At 33.3% G+C, this 15,948-nt stretch overlaps 1 long non-coding RNA gene across 1 annotated transcript; it reads right to left on the bottom strand.

Annotated features, from left to right (window-relative positions):
• Positions 1-10,153: 10,153 nt before the first annotated feature.
• On the bottom strand, positions 10,154-13,524 carry LOC134270129 (uncharacterized). The gene is made up of 3 exons (XR_009992732.1): positions 13,445-13,524; positions 10,891-10,938; positions 10,154-10,182 (listed from the first exon to the last, which is right to left on the bottom strand). It is a non-coding gene; the product is annotated as an uncharacterized LOC134270129 (long non-coding RNA).
• Between the last annotated feature and the right edge of the window lie 2,424 nt (positions 13,525-15,948).

The following is a 15,948-nucleotide window of genomic DNA, read 5'->3' on the forward strand; positions in this document are numbered from 1 at the left end:
TATTTATAATATCTATATAAAGAAAAGAAATTACTTTTATTAATTACCCTTTGATATATAGAAGTCATTGTTTATATATTAAGGTTCATAAACTCTCTGCTCACTCATATAAAATGTTTCTTGAATCTTAAAGATTTTCCAAAAGAAATGTATTTCATAAGTAAAATACAAACAGTTATAGCATAGCTTGTGGGGAAAAACTGGACATAAAAGACACTTCAGCTTGGCAAATCTTTAAAGGAATAATAGATATTTATGTCATTAAGAGTTATCTGTCTTAACAATGAACCTTAAGAAACAATATGTTTGCTGTGTCATTTTATTACCTTGGAAGGTGTCAGAGTGTCTACAGCTGAGGGAATAAGTATCTGTCAAAAAGTACATAAAATGGCATGTAAAATAAATTGCTAAGTATATACATGTAATGTACAAGTATCAAACCAGGTTTCTTACAAAGAACGAGGGCGCTTTTGATTGGCATTCGGCAGGAATCTGGAAAGTGAAAATTTTATCGACATGTCACATGAAATTTTAAGATTTTTTTTATTTATCGGGTTCATGTGCAACAGGAAAGGAAAATATTTTCCCGAAATTGAGCTTTGATTTGCTAAAAAATAACTTGAAAGTTGGCCAGATCAGACATTTAGTACAAAATGGTACATTTTTAAACACGTTTTTCTAATTTTTTTCTATCTCTGGGTCTTCTCTCCATGATTTTGAAACGTTATTTGTGTGTATTTTAATTCAAAGAAACGAATACACTTTTTTTAAAATGGAGAGAAGACCCAGAGACCACGAAAAACGAACTTTTCCCCAAAAAATCCAAATGTGTGAATGTGGTGCTTCTTTGTCCTTTTAAAATCATTTGTGTTTGTGTAGCAGTGATGGCTCAGTAGGATGGGCTGCTTGTTCAGGGCACTGGACTCGAAAAGTTTTTGGTTCGAGACTGGCATGGGGCATTAATTTTTTTCTTTCATGCAAACAACCATTTATTTTGTCGGTTTCGTTTTATGTACTGATATATTAAAATTTTGAATTAGATTAATTTTGGTTCAGTTTGGTTCTCGAGCGAAATCAATTCTAATCTTCTATTCTATATAATGTACATCATGTACGTATCATGCATCTATATGCATTAAATATTTTAGGTGTTTATTTTTTGTGAAACATTACTATGTTATAGTACCCCCTAGGAAAAATGGTCAAAAATGTTTCAATCTCACACTTTCAAACTAATTGAAAAAAAAAAACCTATGGACGTGTTTGTAAACTCTGACAAGCTATGTTCAGCCAACCAAATCATGGACATTTAAACCGTAAATGTTTCGTACAAATGATTCCTGCAGATCACACGCCAAATGCGCCCATCTTCTTTACAAATTTAGAAAATAAAGCTTATTTTAAAACATTATATTAAAATGCATAGCAGTAATTTGATGGGGGAAAAACGGAAAGACAACTTTGCATATAACATACAAGTATATCAAAACAGGATTTATTACAGTCAAATTTAGAAAATAAAGAATATTTAAAAATTTTTTTTAAACTGCATAGCAGTAATTTTGTGGGGATAAAAACGGAAAAAAAACTTTGCATTACCCTCCTTCTATCTCATGAATCAGCTGTGCAAGATAGGATTGTAGCAATGTAGAAATGTAAAGTGTAGTACCTGGACTTCAAACAAATTTTTAAATTTTTAAATTAGCACTACTTTGCACGGAAAAGGCGAAAATAACAGTGATCGATCTAAAGAGGACCCCCCCCCCAAAAAAAAAAACCCTACAAAAACAAAAAGAAAAACACAAAAAACTACGATCAATACAAACATTGACCGCCAGAAATTCCTGAGGTGGGATAAAGTGCCGTGGAGGAGAGAGAATGTTATGTTTATCGAACTTGTACTGCGTTTATTGTCCCAATGCAAACATGAACGAAAAAGATTATCTTTAAAAGAAATTGGCAAAAATTTGATATTTAGGAACAAAGGCAACACAATTCATCTAAATCAAATTGATACATAATGTTATTGACATACTCTCTTGGATGCCAAATTCTTTTAAAATCAAGCTAAAATTGTGTGAGGGATAGAATTTTGAAAGAATTTCATTTTTTCATTTTATATTTTTGGCTTCAAAGGAAATATTGTTCATAGAAATTAAAGACCGGTTTATAGAACTATGTACCTGGAATTTATTTACGCAATCATATTTGTCTTAGAAGAACTAATAAATAATTTGAAATCGACATTTGTTATCATTTTGAAGTCCATAAGCTATGGATATGTTATTGGGTTTTTACGTCTGTTGACCTAAATTGACTTTGCTCAACTTATTGATTTGTGTATGTTGCATTTTTCTTCAAATTTCTTTTTATTTTATTATTGTTTACAATCACAATGTGTGTTCTTATTTTTAAAAATCAGATATGCCTAATAGTCAACTTAACAGGATCATTATAAACTAGTGCTAATTGTAACGGGAACTGTTACAGATGTTCCCCAAACGCTCCCAACTCCCTTTTGGTGCCATATTCCCTGTAAGCCTTATTAAATAAGACAGCGTCTGTGCATTTTTGACTTAAACAACGTTTTCCCAGAAGGATACCAATTATATTCAAATCTTAACATTGCACGCGTGCGCATGTGAATGCACGTGCTTAATGATCATATCATCTTGTCTACACTTTCTATATATTTAAATATACTATATATTAAAGCATTTAGTCCAAAAGTATTAAAAATCACTCATTCAAGTTTATTTTTAATTTCACTCGTTCCAAATGCACGCACGTGCGTGCACCTGCATGATGACCATACCTTCTTGTAGGAGGCCCTTATATCTATCTATATTCTAAATCGCATCCTGTTTGGTTGAAAACCAAAGGAGTTATAGCCATTTCAAGTTTCAGCCAATCAGATTGCAGCACACGTGCATCCGCGTGATTTCATCATTTGTTTTCTAAATCATATTGTAGGATATCCTAATGCATGACTATGTTTTAAATTTCAAAGCATTTCATCAAAAAACAAAGGAGATATAGCCATATAATGTTTCAGCCAATCGGATTGCAGCACACGTGCATGCACGTGTTTTCATGACAATTTTTATATATCATAGTGTAGCTTATCCAAACTCATGACTATGTTCAAAATTTTAAAGCAATTCGTCAAAAAACAGGAAAGATATTGAGATTTTTGTTTCAGCCAATCAGAGCGAAGCGCACGTGCATGCGCGTGCGTTCTTGCTAATATGACATTGACATTTTATCTACACCATCAATATATCCTTATATAAAGAGTTTCAAAACATTTCATTAAAAATTGTAAAAGTTATCGCTATTTTAAATATATCTGTCATTTCACTCATTTCACGCGCCCGCACGTGCAGGCGTATGCGCGCAAAATGACCTTCGTTCCGCACACCTACACTACACACCTATTAACCCTAAAAAGGTTTTAACTTAGTTGGGTGAACAGTTTCTGAGAACACTTCCGGACAAAAAAGTACCGGAGAACAAATAAGAAATAAAGAATAATAATAATAACTAGAGCAAAGCTCGTTGCAAAGCAACGAGTAGGTCTTCCGTCCTGTTTTGACCGGAAGTGACGTCAACAAATGAAAGCAAATAAGCTAAGTGGTCTCCATTGACTTTATAATTTTGATTTTGTATTTAAACCTTCAAAAATAAGCTATTTTTGGCTACTTCCGGTCACTTCCGGTTTGACCGGAAGTGATGTCAACGGACAGAAATTGAAGTTTTATGCTTCCAGATACGTATGTTACACAAAAATATGTCAAGAACGGCAAAAATATGCATATTCTTACGACTTCCGGTGTGACCGGAAGTGACGTCGCCGGACGTATTTTGACGACTTCAACAGATTAAGCTTGACATTTTGAACAACTTTGCTTTTAAGACGTATAACAAATTCTCAATATTTTTTGAGATATAAATGAAAAACTTTCGGCCCCTCTAGGCCCTTTATTTTAGGGGCCAGCCCTTTTTACGAGATATCATTTGAAAGATCATGTAATTCTACACTTCTTTTGTTCTATATGTCTTAACAAAATATTTGTATGTGAAAAGATATCGAAGAAAAGGTGTTAGAAATTTTAAAATTCTCGACATGCCCATTTTTGGACCATAGCGAGCGTCGGCGTGCAGCACTTCCGGTAAAAATGAAATGCGTATGTCACATCTACAGACATTGCTCTATCATTGCTCAAAAAACACAAGTTTCTATCTTAAGCCGTTTTTCAGAAAACTCGCGGACAAACTGACCCCCTGAAAATCACTAAATCGCAAAAATCTCAAAACCGGAAGTGACGTCATCAAAACAAAAAAATATATATCAGCTTTGTTTGATGCTTTATCAGTCCTGAAAGTTTCATGAAAATCGAGCAAGCCGTTTCTGAAAAATCGTGTACACAAAATCGGTAAGAAAAAAAACAATAAAAATAATAAAAATAGTGGAAAAGAAACCTAAGAATAACAAGAAGGTCTTCCGCTGAAGACGGAAGACCTTAATAACTAGATGAGAAACTCGTTGCGAGCAACGAGAGGTCTTCCGTCCGATTCCGGTAAGAAAGCGTAAAAACGAACTGAAAAAGTAAACAAAAATTGCACACAAAAGGGATTGAGTTGCCAGCATGAAAATCCAACGAGCTAAATATTACAGTATTGGGACCTCTGCTCTGAATCTTCTTGTATATACCTCTGTATAACAGTGCTTTTTGCCTTAGAAATATGAAAGGCGAGTCACTATTCATAATTTCGCGCCAAGCGCTACGAGTTAATCATAGCGCCTTTTCTTTGGAATGTTCTATTAAATAGGTGTGATAGCTTCAATGAAATAAAAAATATGTTCTTATAGCCTAAAATTCGAGGATAAGAAAGTACCCGGTATATTCAACACATTTTACAAATTCCATATCGTTTGTAAGCAAGTGACACTAAAGCGGTGAAACAGCTATGGATTTTTAACTTTTTTAAAATTCCCTGTTCATCCCCAAAGTGAACTCTCCCGATTAGTTAAACTTTCATGAAAAGGTTGAACTGTTTCGCCGAAAAAAATGCTCGCCTTACGACGGTCAGGGAATTGGATACCATTTATGCTCAATAACTTGAATCAGCTCTTTGAGACAAGAATGCTGATATAAACTCCATTAAACGATCTGTAAAAAAATGGTTCTCTTATTTTTGTCTTTTCTATTAGTTTAATATGACACGAATGTGTATCGACAAGACAGTGATTAAGTTTTATACTTACAATTTCATTCATATTCTTTCTGAGAGAGTATTACTTATAACTATGATTTAAGATCTGTTTTTCCGTCGTGCACAAGATATTAGGCTCGAATTTCATTTGCATAATATTATTTAGTCTCTTCTTTTTTTTACTTTGAGATCCAGCCAAAACTCATTATAGAAGATATGTTAGTTTGAAACAGAATTGCGACGTAACTACGAAGTGTCAATGCAAGAATTCCTTTACATTTCATTTATCCTTATGATACCTTTGTTCAAGCAAACGCTCGGCTGCCTCCGTAAACCCTGATTGCGAAATACCGGAGACAACCGCCATTTTGGACCCGCTTCAAATTTTTGAATGCTTTTATCTGGAGTTTGGATTAATGAATTTTCAAACAAATTATAAAGTAAGCATCATAAGAAGGGTTTCTATTAACATACAAAAAATAAATGAAAAATATTGAAAAACAAAAAATTTAGAAAATACGATATTTTTTAATTTGTATCTCGTAACGACCGGAAGTATTGACGACGCACGAAAAGGTGATTCTGCAAACCAGAAAGTCATGATCTATCATCTCCAATAAGTCTCCATTTCATATACTTAGCTATTTTCGAGAAAAAGGGGCGACAAAATCGCATTTTAAAATCAGAAAATTGTCCATAACTTGGCACCAGAAGAGAATTTTCCAAATTTTTCTTCGGATGTAACAACTTCATATAATGACACATATTTTGTGAAAGTTTTATGAAAAACCGCTGAATAGTTTTCGAGAAATCGCCTGCACAAAATTTTGTCAAAAAAAAAATAATAATAATAATAAGAACTAGATATGAAACTCGTTGCGAGCAACGAGAGGTCTTCCGTCCGATTCCGGAAAGAAAACGTAAAATCGAGCTGAAAGGAAAAAAATTATTTGCACATGAAGAGGATTAAACACTAGTCGTCAGCATGAAAATCCAATGCGCTTAAAAGTACGCTATTAGGACCTCTGCTGCAAATCTACTTTTACATATACTTCTGAAAAAGTGTTTCTGACTTAGAATTATGTAAGACAGGTCAGTATTCAAAATTTACCATTTATGCTCAATAACTTGAATCACATCTTTGAGAAGAAAAAAAAACGTTAATATAAACTCCATTAAGCGAACTTTCAAATAATAGGTTTCTTACTTTTGTCTTTTCCAATAATCTAAATATGACACAAGTTTGCAAGGAAAAATCCGTGGTTAAGTTTTATACTTCAAACATTCATTGATATTCTTCCTCGAGAAAGAATTACTTATAACTATCAATTAGATCTGTTATTCCGTGGTGCACAAAAGATATTACATATCGAATTTCATTTGCACATTTAGTCTTTTCTTTTTCTACTTTGAGAACCAACCAAGTACAATTATAGAAGACGTTAGTTTGAGACAGAATTGCAACGTAACTACGACGTGACAATCCAAGTATTCCTTTACATTTCATTTATCCTTATGTTACCTTCGTTCAAGCAAACGCTAAGCTGCCTCAGTAAACCCCTATTGCGAAATGTTGACGTTGACAGAGAGAGCCGCCATTTTGGGCCCGCTTCAAATTTTTAAATGCGAATATCTCGAGATGGGATTTTTCAATTCTAAAACAAATTGCACATTTCACATTCCTTAAAGAGTCTCTATTATTTGTATAAGAATCAAAGAAAAATAATGAAAAACAAAAAAGTTGAAAAATTTGATTTTTTTAATTCGCTTCCCTTAGCGACCGGAAGTACTGACGACTCACGAAAAGGACATTCCGCATATCTAGAAGTCATGTCCTATGTTCTTCAACAAGTCTCCAGTTCATATCTTTAGTAGTTCTTTAGATCTCGAACTGACAAAATTTCATTTTAAAATCAGGAAAATGGCCATAACTTGGCACCGAAAGGGAGATGTTCAAAAATTCTTCCAAATGTAACAATGGCATATAAGAGCGCATCATCCCTGAAAGTTTGATGAAAAACTGATGAATAGTTCTCGAGATATCGCATGCACAAAATTTGTCTAAAAAATAAGAATAATAATAATAATAATAATAATAATAAGAAACAGTAGAATCACTATAAGGTCTTCCGTGAAGACGGAAGACCTTAACTAGATGAGATCTCGTTGCGAGCAACGAGTAGGTCTTCCGTTGAATTTCTAGATAAGATGAGATGTGATTTTGACTGAGATATTTGTTAAAAGAGAATGACATTGAGTTTTCCCTAGTTAAAATTAAAGTTTCTCATTTTTATCACGATATTCTGAACATCTTTTGTTTGATAAGGCTTATGAAAATACTCCCCCTTTTCGAGACATAAAGCATAAAAAATATAGCATTTTGGTCCCTTGCGACCCCTAATTACGTAACATATGATAAAAATATATTATTATATATTGTTGCAAATCGTTAAGATGAATACTTTGGCCTCAGTACTGTATAACAAAATATTGATCATTAGAGAGTTATAGATAAAAGAATATTGGCCCCTCTGAGCCCCTAATTTTAGGGGTCAGCCCCTTTTTCTTGATATCAAATGAAAGGTCTTGTGATTTTGAAGATTTTTTGTTCAACAATAATTCAGATATTTCTTTTCGTTGTGGAGATATGTTAAGTGGAAATATTTAGGGGCCACTCCTACAAGTCCTTAATGGGGCCGTTTTACAAAAATTCAAAGTATGCATATTGTTTAGAACATTATTCTGACCATCTTTTGTTCAATATTGCTTATCAAAATATTCCCCCTTTTTGAGATATAAAGCTTCAAAGATGTGATATTCTGGCCCCTTGTGACCCCTAATTACGTAATATATTATTAAAATATCATCATATATTGTTGCAAATCGTTAAGATAAACACTTTTGCTTCAGTAATGTATAACAAAATATTGATCGTTAGAGAGTTATAGATAAAAGACTTTTGGCCCTCTGAGCCCCTAATTTGAGGGGTCAGCCCCTTTTTCTTGATATCAAATGAAAGGTCTTGTGATTTTGAAGATTTTTTGTTCGACACTTATTCAGAGATTTCTATTCGTTGTGGAGATATGCTCAATGAAAATATTTAGAGGCCACTCCTACAAGTCCTTAATGGGGCCGTTTTACAAAAATTCAAAGTATGCATATTGTTTAGAACATTATTCTGACCATCTTTTGTTCAATATTGCTTATCAAAATATTCCCCCTTTTTGAGATATAAAGCTTCAAAGATGTGATATTCTGGCCCCTTGTGACCCCTTATTACGCAATATATGCTTAAAAGTTTATAATATATTGTTCCAATTGGTTTAAAATTTAAAAATATCAAAAAATCAAGCAGAAAAAATGATAAAATTTTTTGGTCACATGGGGGATCGAACCCGGGTCGCCCGCGTGACAATCCAACGCGCTAACCATTTAGCCATTGAGATCGCCGCTTCGCGTTTTCAAATGCATATATCTCGAGATTGGCTTTTTCGATTTTCAAACAAATTACATATTTCGCTTCTGCAAAAGGGTCTCGATTCAATTCTAAAACAAAAATATTAAAAAAGAAAAGTTGAAAAATTGCGTTTCTTAAATTTGTTTCCGGTATCGACCGGAAGTAATGACGACGTACGAAAAGGCAATTCTGCAACGCTATAAGTCATGAACTATCATCTCCAATTAATCTTCAGTTCATATCTTAAGCAGTTTTCGCTACTAAATCAAGACAAAATTGCATTTTCAAATCAGGAAATTGTCCATATCTCACGACCAGAAGTGACGGCGTCAACGAAAAAAATTTCCAATAAGGTTCAGATCAGTACCTATCAGATGTGAAAGTTTCATGAGAATCTGCCCGGTAGTTTACGAGAAATCGCATGCACAAAATCGGTAAGAAAAATAATAATAATAATAATAATAATAGGGAAAAAGAAACCGAACGAAAACAAGAAGGTCTTCCGTTGGAGACGGAAGACCTTAATAATAATAAGAAACAGTAGACTCACTATAAGGTCTTCCGTGAAGACGGAAGACCTTAATAATAATAATAATAAACCGAGTAAAAACAATATGTTCCCAAACTCCGTTTGGGGAACATAATTAAGGACCTAGGAATATTGCTTGCAAAGATTTTGCCAATAAGATATATTACGTCGGCTTTTATTTGTTCAATCATTGAGTGAACGTGGTTGTTCTTTTTGACGATAAATGTGAACGGTGGTCCAGGTATTTGACTTTTAGTGAGGGATCAGTTTTATGAAATGTCTGGAATCATTGATATATTTCTCTTGCTGTGGATTTAACTTACCGGTTTTTTGATAGGGATAAGATATATGGTGATGATCGGAACAACTACAGCGTGGAAGATCAAGAACTGAGAAAAAATGACAATCATGATGAAAGAACAATAGATCCAACTTAATGTGCTCTCATAATTTACATACAACTACAACTACTTTATCTATTTAAGTGACTTGTGTAATGCATCATGAAATAGTTCATCTAAATATATATATAAAGAAAACAAGTACTTTACACCCGGCCCTTTGGACCTATAAGTCACCTGGAATTAAATCTTTAAAATATGGTTTGATTTGTTTAAGTAATGTACTTCATTATTGCTTGCTTCTTGATCCTTGCTTATGTTGCGGAATTAAAGCTGGATACTAGTGTTCCAAATACAATTAATGAAGTCAGTGATGCCGGATGTGACTCTGAAGTTAGTTACGCTATAAATTATATTAGGACATGAGGTACACAAAGTGAAACCAAGAATATCAGAGGAGCAATTATACAAATTTAGATTTTAATCAAATCAAGATTTCATGTACTTCTACAATAAGCATATTTTGATAAGTACTTCTAGCATTCAGTATTCTGATCTATACTAACTTGCCATTTTCCCAACTAACTGTAACAAACAGTTACGATCATGTCGTCGCAGATATTCCAAGTCTTGGAATGCTACAAACACAGAATTATAAACATTAAAAGGTGATTGTTTTAACAGAATTAATAACTGCATGCTCGTTACTGTGGCTTAAAGATTGAACATTTGCAATGTTGAATATGAAATAAAATACTTTCCTACATCTTCTACTATGAAAAGCTTCATAAATATGTCCCTGATAAATAAAACTTTATATGATTTCTATTTTAATGAAAAAATAATTTTGGTAATAATTTGTCTTAATTAATTATCTATCATTCAAAATGGTAAAAAGATGTCCAAGTTTGTATTTAATATGCCAAATATGAATTTCCTTAACAAAATATGGCATTTTAATCATGTTTTATGAAATACAAATTAATTTTTATTTGAGAACCAAGCCTTTGGAGCAATTGTGACTGATAAGTGTAATTGTATAGGCTCCAATTCATTATGGCCGCCAAATATGTACCAGGTTTTCTTTTTTTATCAGAATGAAAAATATGAAAAGGACAAGATTATATTTTCTAAACCCATAACTCATATCCACGCTTAATTTTGAAATTAATGTAAAAGTAAGACTAACCAGAGAGAGAAAAGCCTTGAAAAGTCGAGAATTACTAATATTTAAATTGATACTGTTGATATAATCAATAAGTATTATTGTTGAAGAAATCTTGAAATACCTTCTTCGATTTCTTTGATTTGTTACTTCATTTTTCTTAGAGAAATACTCCACTTACCTGAGTAAGGCGAAAAACAATTTTCGTTTTCTGCATTGTCGAACACATCTGAGAATATAAAATGACAAAAAATGAACCAAAATTTTTTTAATCCTAAAAAAAAATTATTTACATAGGGAAAGGTATGCATATACAAAAATGTATGAAATGTAGAATAACAAGATCTGTTTGTTAAACACTGATATCCCCGTATGGCAACATAGAGAAGGTTAAGCTTTCTCAAATGCAGATCAAATATGTGGTACCTAAAGTAAGACCTTTTCATGAAATACAAATGTGAAATAAAAAGCCTTAGCACCACATGTTCAAAGGTTATGACCAAGGTTACCGTTTGTAAAGGAAATACAAACTCCGGTGTCAAGGTCAAAATGTCATATGCATGGTTGTTGGTTTCTAAAGAAAGGCCTTGTCTCAGAGGTTTCATATGGGAAGTATGAAAGTGCGGGCCCTTACTGTTCAAAAGTTATGGCCAAGGTTAAAGTTTGTAAAAAGTAGGTCTAACGTCAAGGTCAAAGGGTCAAAGTTGTTGCTATCCAATGAAATTACTTGTCACAAGGATTACATATGTGAAGTATGAAAGCTCTAGCCATAACTGTTCAAAAGATATGGCCAAGTATAGAGTTTGTAAAAAGTAGGTCAAAATCCAAGGTCAAGGTCAAAGGGGTTAATTGTGTTGATATCCAATGAAAGGTCCTCTCACAAGGATTACATATGTGAAGTTTGAAAGCCCTAGCCCTTACCATTCGAAAATTAGGCCAAATTTAAAGTTTCCTTGTAAATACGGAAATGTCCAAGGTCAAGGTCGAAAGGTCAAACTTTTAATTTCAATAGAAAGGAACTGCCACAAAGAATTGACATTCATAATATGAAATTCCTAGTATCTGCCGTTTAAAAATTAGGGCCAAAGTTTTGTGTAAAATTGGGTCAAACTCAAAGGTCAAGGTCAAAGTTGTTGGTCCTTAATGAAAGGTCTTGCCACAAGGATTAATTAGGTGAAGTACGAAAGCCCTAATTTTAACCTTTCAAAAATTACGGCTAAGGTTGTATATAACAACATGTGTTTGTGAAATACTGATGCCCCCGTATGGCAACATAGCGAAGGTTAAACTTTTTTTATATGCAAATTTAATATATTGGTATCCAAAGTAGGGTATTCTCAATGGAAATATAATTTTGAAATACGAAAGTAGCCCAAGGTTAAAGTTTTTTCATAAGTACCGAAATCTCCAAGGTCAATGCAATTAGTATCAAATGAAAGGTCTTGCCACAAAGAATACATATTTGAAGTATGGAAGTCATAGCCCTAACCCTTCAACAGTTATGGCCAAGGTTACCGATTTTAAAAAGTAGGTCTAACTCCAAGGTCAAGGTCAAAGGGTCATAATTCTTGATATCAAATAAAAGGTCTTGTCACAAGGATTACATATGTGAAGTATGGCATCACTAGAGCCTTTAGCGTTCAAAAGTTATGGCCAAGGTTAAAGTTTGTTTACGGGGGCATAAAAAGTAGGTCTAACTCCAAGATCAAGGTCAAAGGGTCAAAGTTCTTGGTATCCAATAAAAAGTCTTTTCACAAGAATTACATATGTGGAGTAAGAAAGCCCTAGCCCTTACTGTTCAAGAGTTAAAGCTAAGGTTAAAGTTTTTTCACAAGTACTGAAATTTCCAAGGTCAAGGTCAAAAGGTCAAAGTTGTTGGTCCTCAATGAAAGGTCATGTCACGCTTTTAAAAAGTAGAAGATTGCTAAATAATAATAATGATCAATTTTTGGAAGAAATATTTTGCAAAATTTGAGAGTTGACAGTGAATTTCTTTTTGAATCTTGTAATATAAATGAAGCTTACTTGCTGACCCATCCCATATAAGCATTTATCAAAACAATAAACTCAAGTTTTGACAGGTAAATAATTCTTATATTTCTCATATTGATATAAGAGATGTGATCTTAAAGTATCTAGAAATAATTTAATAATTCAATTTTGCTTGTAACACCTTATTTGATTGGATAAAAAATTAGTCTATATCGTATAACCTGTGTTTCTTACGTTACAACGGCTTAGGTCAACAACAGATCCATCAGCCTGACTTTACATGTACATCATTTAAAATATGTATAATTTAAAGGCAATTTTGAAGGTGAAATTATTTTGTACATTTAATGATTTAAATTAGGAATGGATTTAATAGGTTCCCAAGTTATACAGGTATAGCCTGGGATTGGAGCATTTTACACTTTTTATAAACCGCGAGTAAGCGTAAATTGATCCAAACCTAGTTTGTATTTTTTCTGGAAGTAATTCAATTAGTTCGCGGACTTTTTGATCACCCCTTGTATCTTTGCGTTAATTTGGTCCATCACTAAAATGACAGTTTTAATGATGAAACAAATAAATGGAAGCTGAATGGATAAAAGAAATACTAATAAATTTTTAATGACCATTCCTGATACATTTTATTTAATATTGAACTCATAAACAACACTATATTTACACATAACTGTATCTATATTGTTTAATTTGGCAACTCTCTAATATAAACATAACATACAACATACGTCTGTAATGGGAATGGCGTCGATGGCAGTCGTCATGATCATCACGTGTTGTGACCTGTACAGATGAAGAATCCACAGATATGGAGGCTCTCAAGGAACGAGAATCTCCCGAGGATGCGGACGCTGCTAAGTGCAGAATAGAAATGGTAAGCACTAGAATCCCAGGTACCTTGTTACACCTCACTAAAACACAAGGACATGCTTCGTTACAAAAAGTATACAATCATTTCTTTTTTAAAGTTATTATTATTGTTGTTTTTAGTTGTTTTTATTCGGATGACTATGAGAAATCTCTTGCAGCGGCCTTCAGAAAAAAAGTATTTCGACGGCATTTTAATCAAATAGCAGGATAAGTATTTATTCTCTTTCGAGTTCAATTTATCCTGCTGAACTAAAAAAAATATATAATAATAAAAAACTTTCCTTATCTATGAAGCAATAACCCATTGTGAACTGCATATGAATTTTAGATCTCCCAGCTGATTTGCTATGTAAAGCAAGTCCTAAGAACGATTTAAAACAAGAGGTCCATGGGCCACATCGCTCACCTGAGCACTGCAGCTTGGAAAAAAAGAAAAAAATCAGTTAATTATTGAAAAGTTTAAACCCAAAAGTGGTCCCAACCAATCATTAAAGGAGAGAGGGTATGATTTAAACAAACCTGAATCTACACTAACATATTTCTTTGACTACCTGTGGCTTTATTGTTCTTTACATTTGAACTTACATTGTGGCCCGCCCTAACCCCAGGGGTCATGACTTGAACAAATTGAATCTATACTACCTGAGAATGCTTCCATATGAATATGACTAATCATGGCTTCGTCATCCTTGAAAAGAAGATTTTTGAAGAATTTTCTCCATATTTCTACGTAAAACTTGGATTCCACGTTGTGGCCCCGCCCTTCCTCAAGGGGTCATGATTCGAAAAAAAAAATGAATTTACACTACCTAAGGATGCTTCCATATAAATATGACTAATCATGGCTTTTCTATTCTTGAGAAGAAGATTTCAATTAAAGAATTTTTCTATATATTTCTATGTAAAACTTTGATCGGCCATTGTGGCCCCGCCCTACCCCCGGGTCATGTTTGTGCAAACCTGAATCTACACTACCTAAGGGTGTTTCCATATAAATATGATTAATCATGGCTTTGCTATTCATGAGGAAAAGATTTTTATTAAAGAATTTTCCTATACATTTCTATGTAAAACTTTGTTTGTCCACTGTGGCCCCGCTCTACCCCCGGGGGTCATGATTTGAACCAAATCTGAATCTACACTACCTGAAGATGCCTCCCTATAAGTTTTATTTTTCCTGGCACAGTGGTTCTTGAGAAGATTTTTAAATAATTTTCCTATACATTTCTATGTTAAACTTTGATTGGCCATTGTGGCCCCGCCCTCCCCCCAGGGGGTCATGATTTGAACAAACTTGAATCTACACTACTAAAGGATGCTTCCATATAAATAGGATCATCCATGCCTTTGCTATTCTTGAGAAGAAGATTTTTAAAGAATTTTCTTATATATTTCTGTGTAAAACTTTGATCAGCCATTGTGGTCCCGCCCTTATCCCAGGGGTAATGATGTGAACAAATTTAAATCTACACTACCTGAGGATGCTTCTCTATAAGTTTCATCTTTCCTGGCACAGTGGTTCTTGAGAAGAAGATTTTTAAAACATAACACCATATTTTCACTATTTCTGAATTATCTCCCCTTGAATAAGGGCGTGGCCCTTCATTTAAATAAACTTGTATCTCCTTTACCCAAGAATACTTTGTGCCAAGTTTGGTTGAAATTGGCCCAGTGGTTCTTGAGAAGAAGATGTGAAAAGTTTACAACGACGACAACGACGACAGACAACGGACAAATTTTGATCAGAAAAGCTCACTAGAGCCTTTGGCTCAGGTGAGCTAAAAACGAGGCAGCTTATTGACAAGTAAGTAGAAGGTATCAATTTTTTCGCTTGAAGTCAACGTTTTGCAAATTTCAAGCAAACTTATTGGGATTTTTTTTATCTTTGATACAAAAAAATACATCCTGCAAAACACGATTACTTTGTAAGCTTTTGACAATTTTCCATATATACCATAAGTCTTGCTGATTGACATGTTTGCCAATAAATTTTATCTAAATATGAAATCAGTTATGATGACATATGTTAATATTTAAAGATAAGTATTACTTTTCATTTTCAGCTTATATGTCTTTTTTAAAATGGACAGAGTTAAATGAAGTTTTATGGTGGCTTAATCCTCACAAAACTCTAAATTGGTATTTTTATCTTTACTCCTTGGGATCAAATAAGCGTGAATATATTATCCCTAATGTTTTTGAATTCAAATGATGGTAAGCTATTTATCTACACAGGCAACTTCGCCACATATTTTCCAAATATGTGTAACATATGTAAATCATATGATTGGTTTCATATGAGATTCATAAAAAAGGGCATCATATGTGAATCATATGAAGCAAATCATATGATTTACATATG

Source organism: Saccostrea cucullata, unplaced genomic scaffold (genome assembly GCF_032062105.1).
Source record: "Saccostrea cucullata isolate Sc308-1 unplaced genomic scaffold, CSIRO_AGI_Scuc_v1 ctg11497, whole genome shotgun sequence".
Classification (NCBI taxonomy): Eukaryota; Metazoa; Mollusca; class Bivalvia; order Ostreida; family Ostreidae; genus Saccostrea; species Saccostrea cuccullata.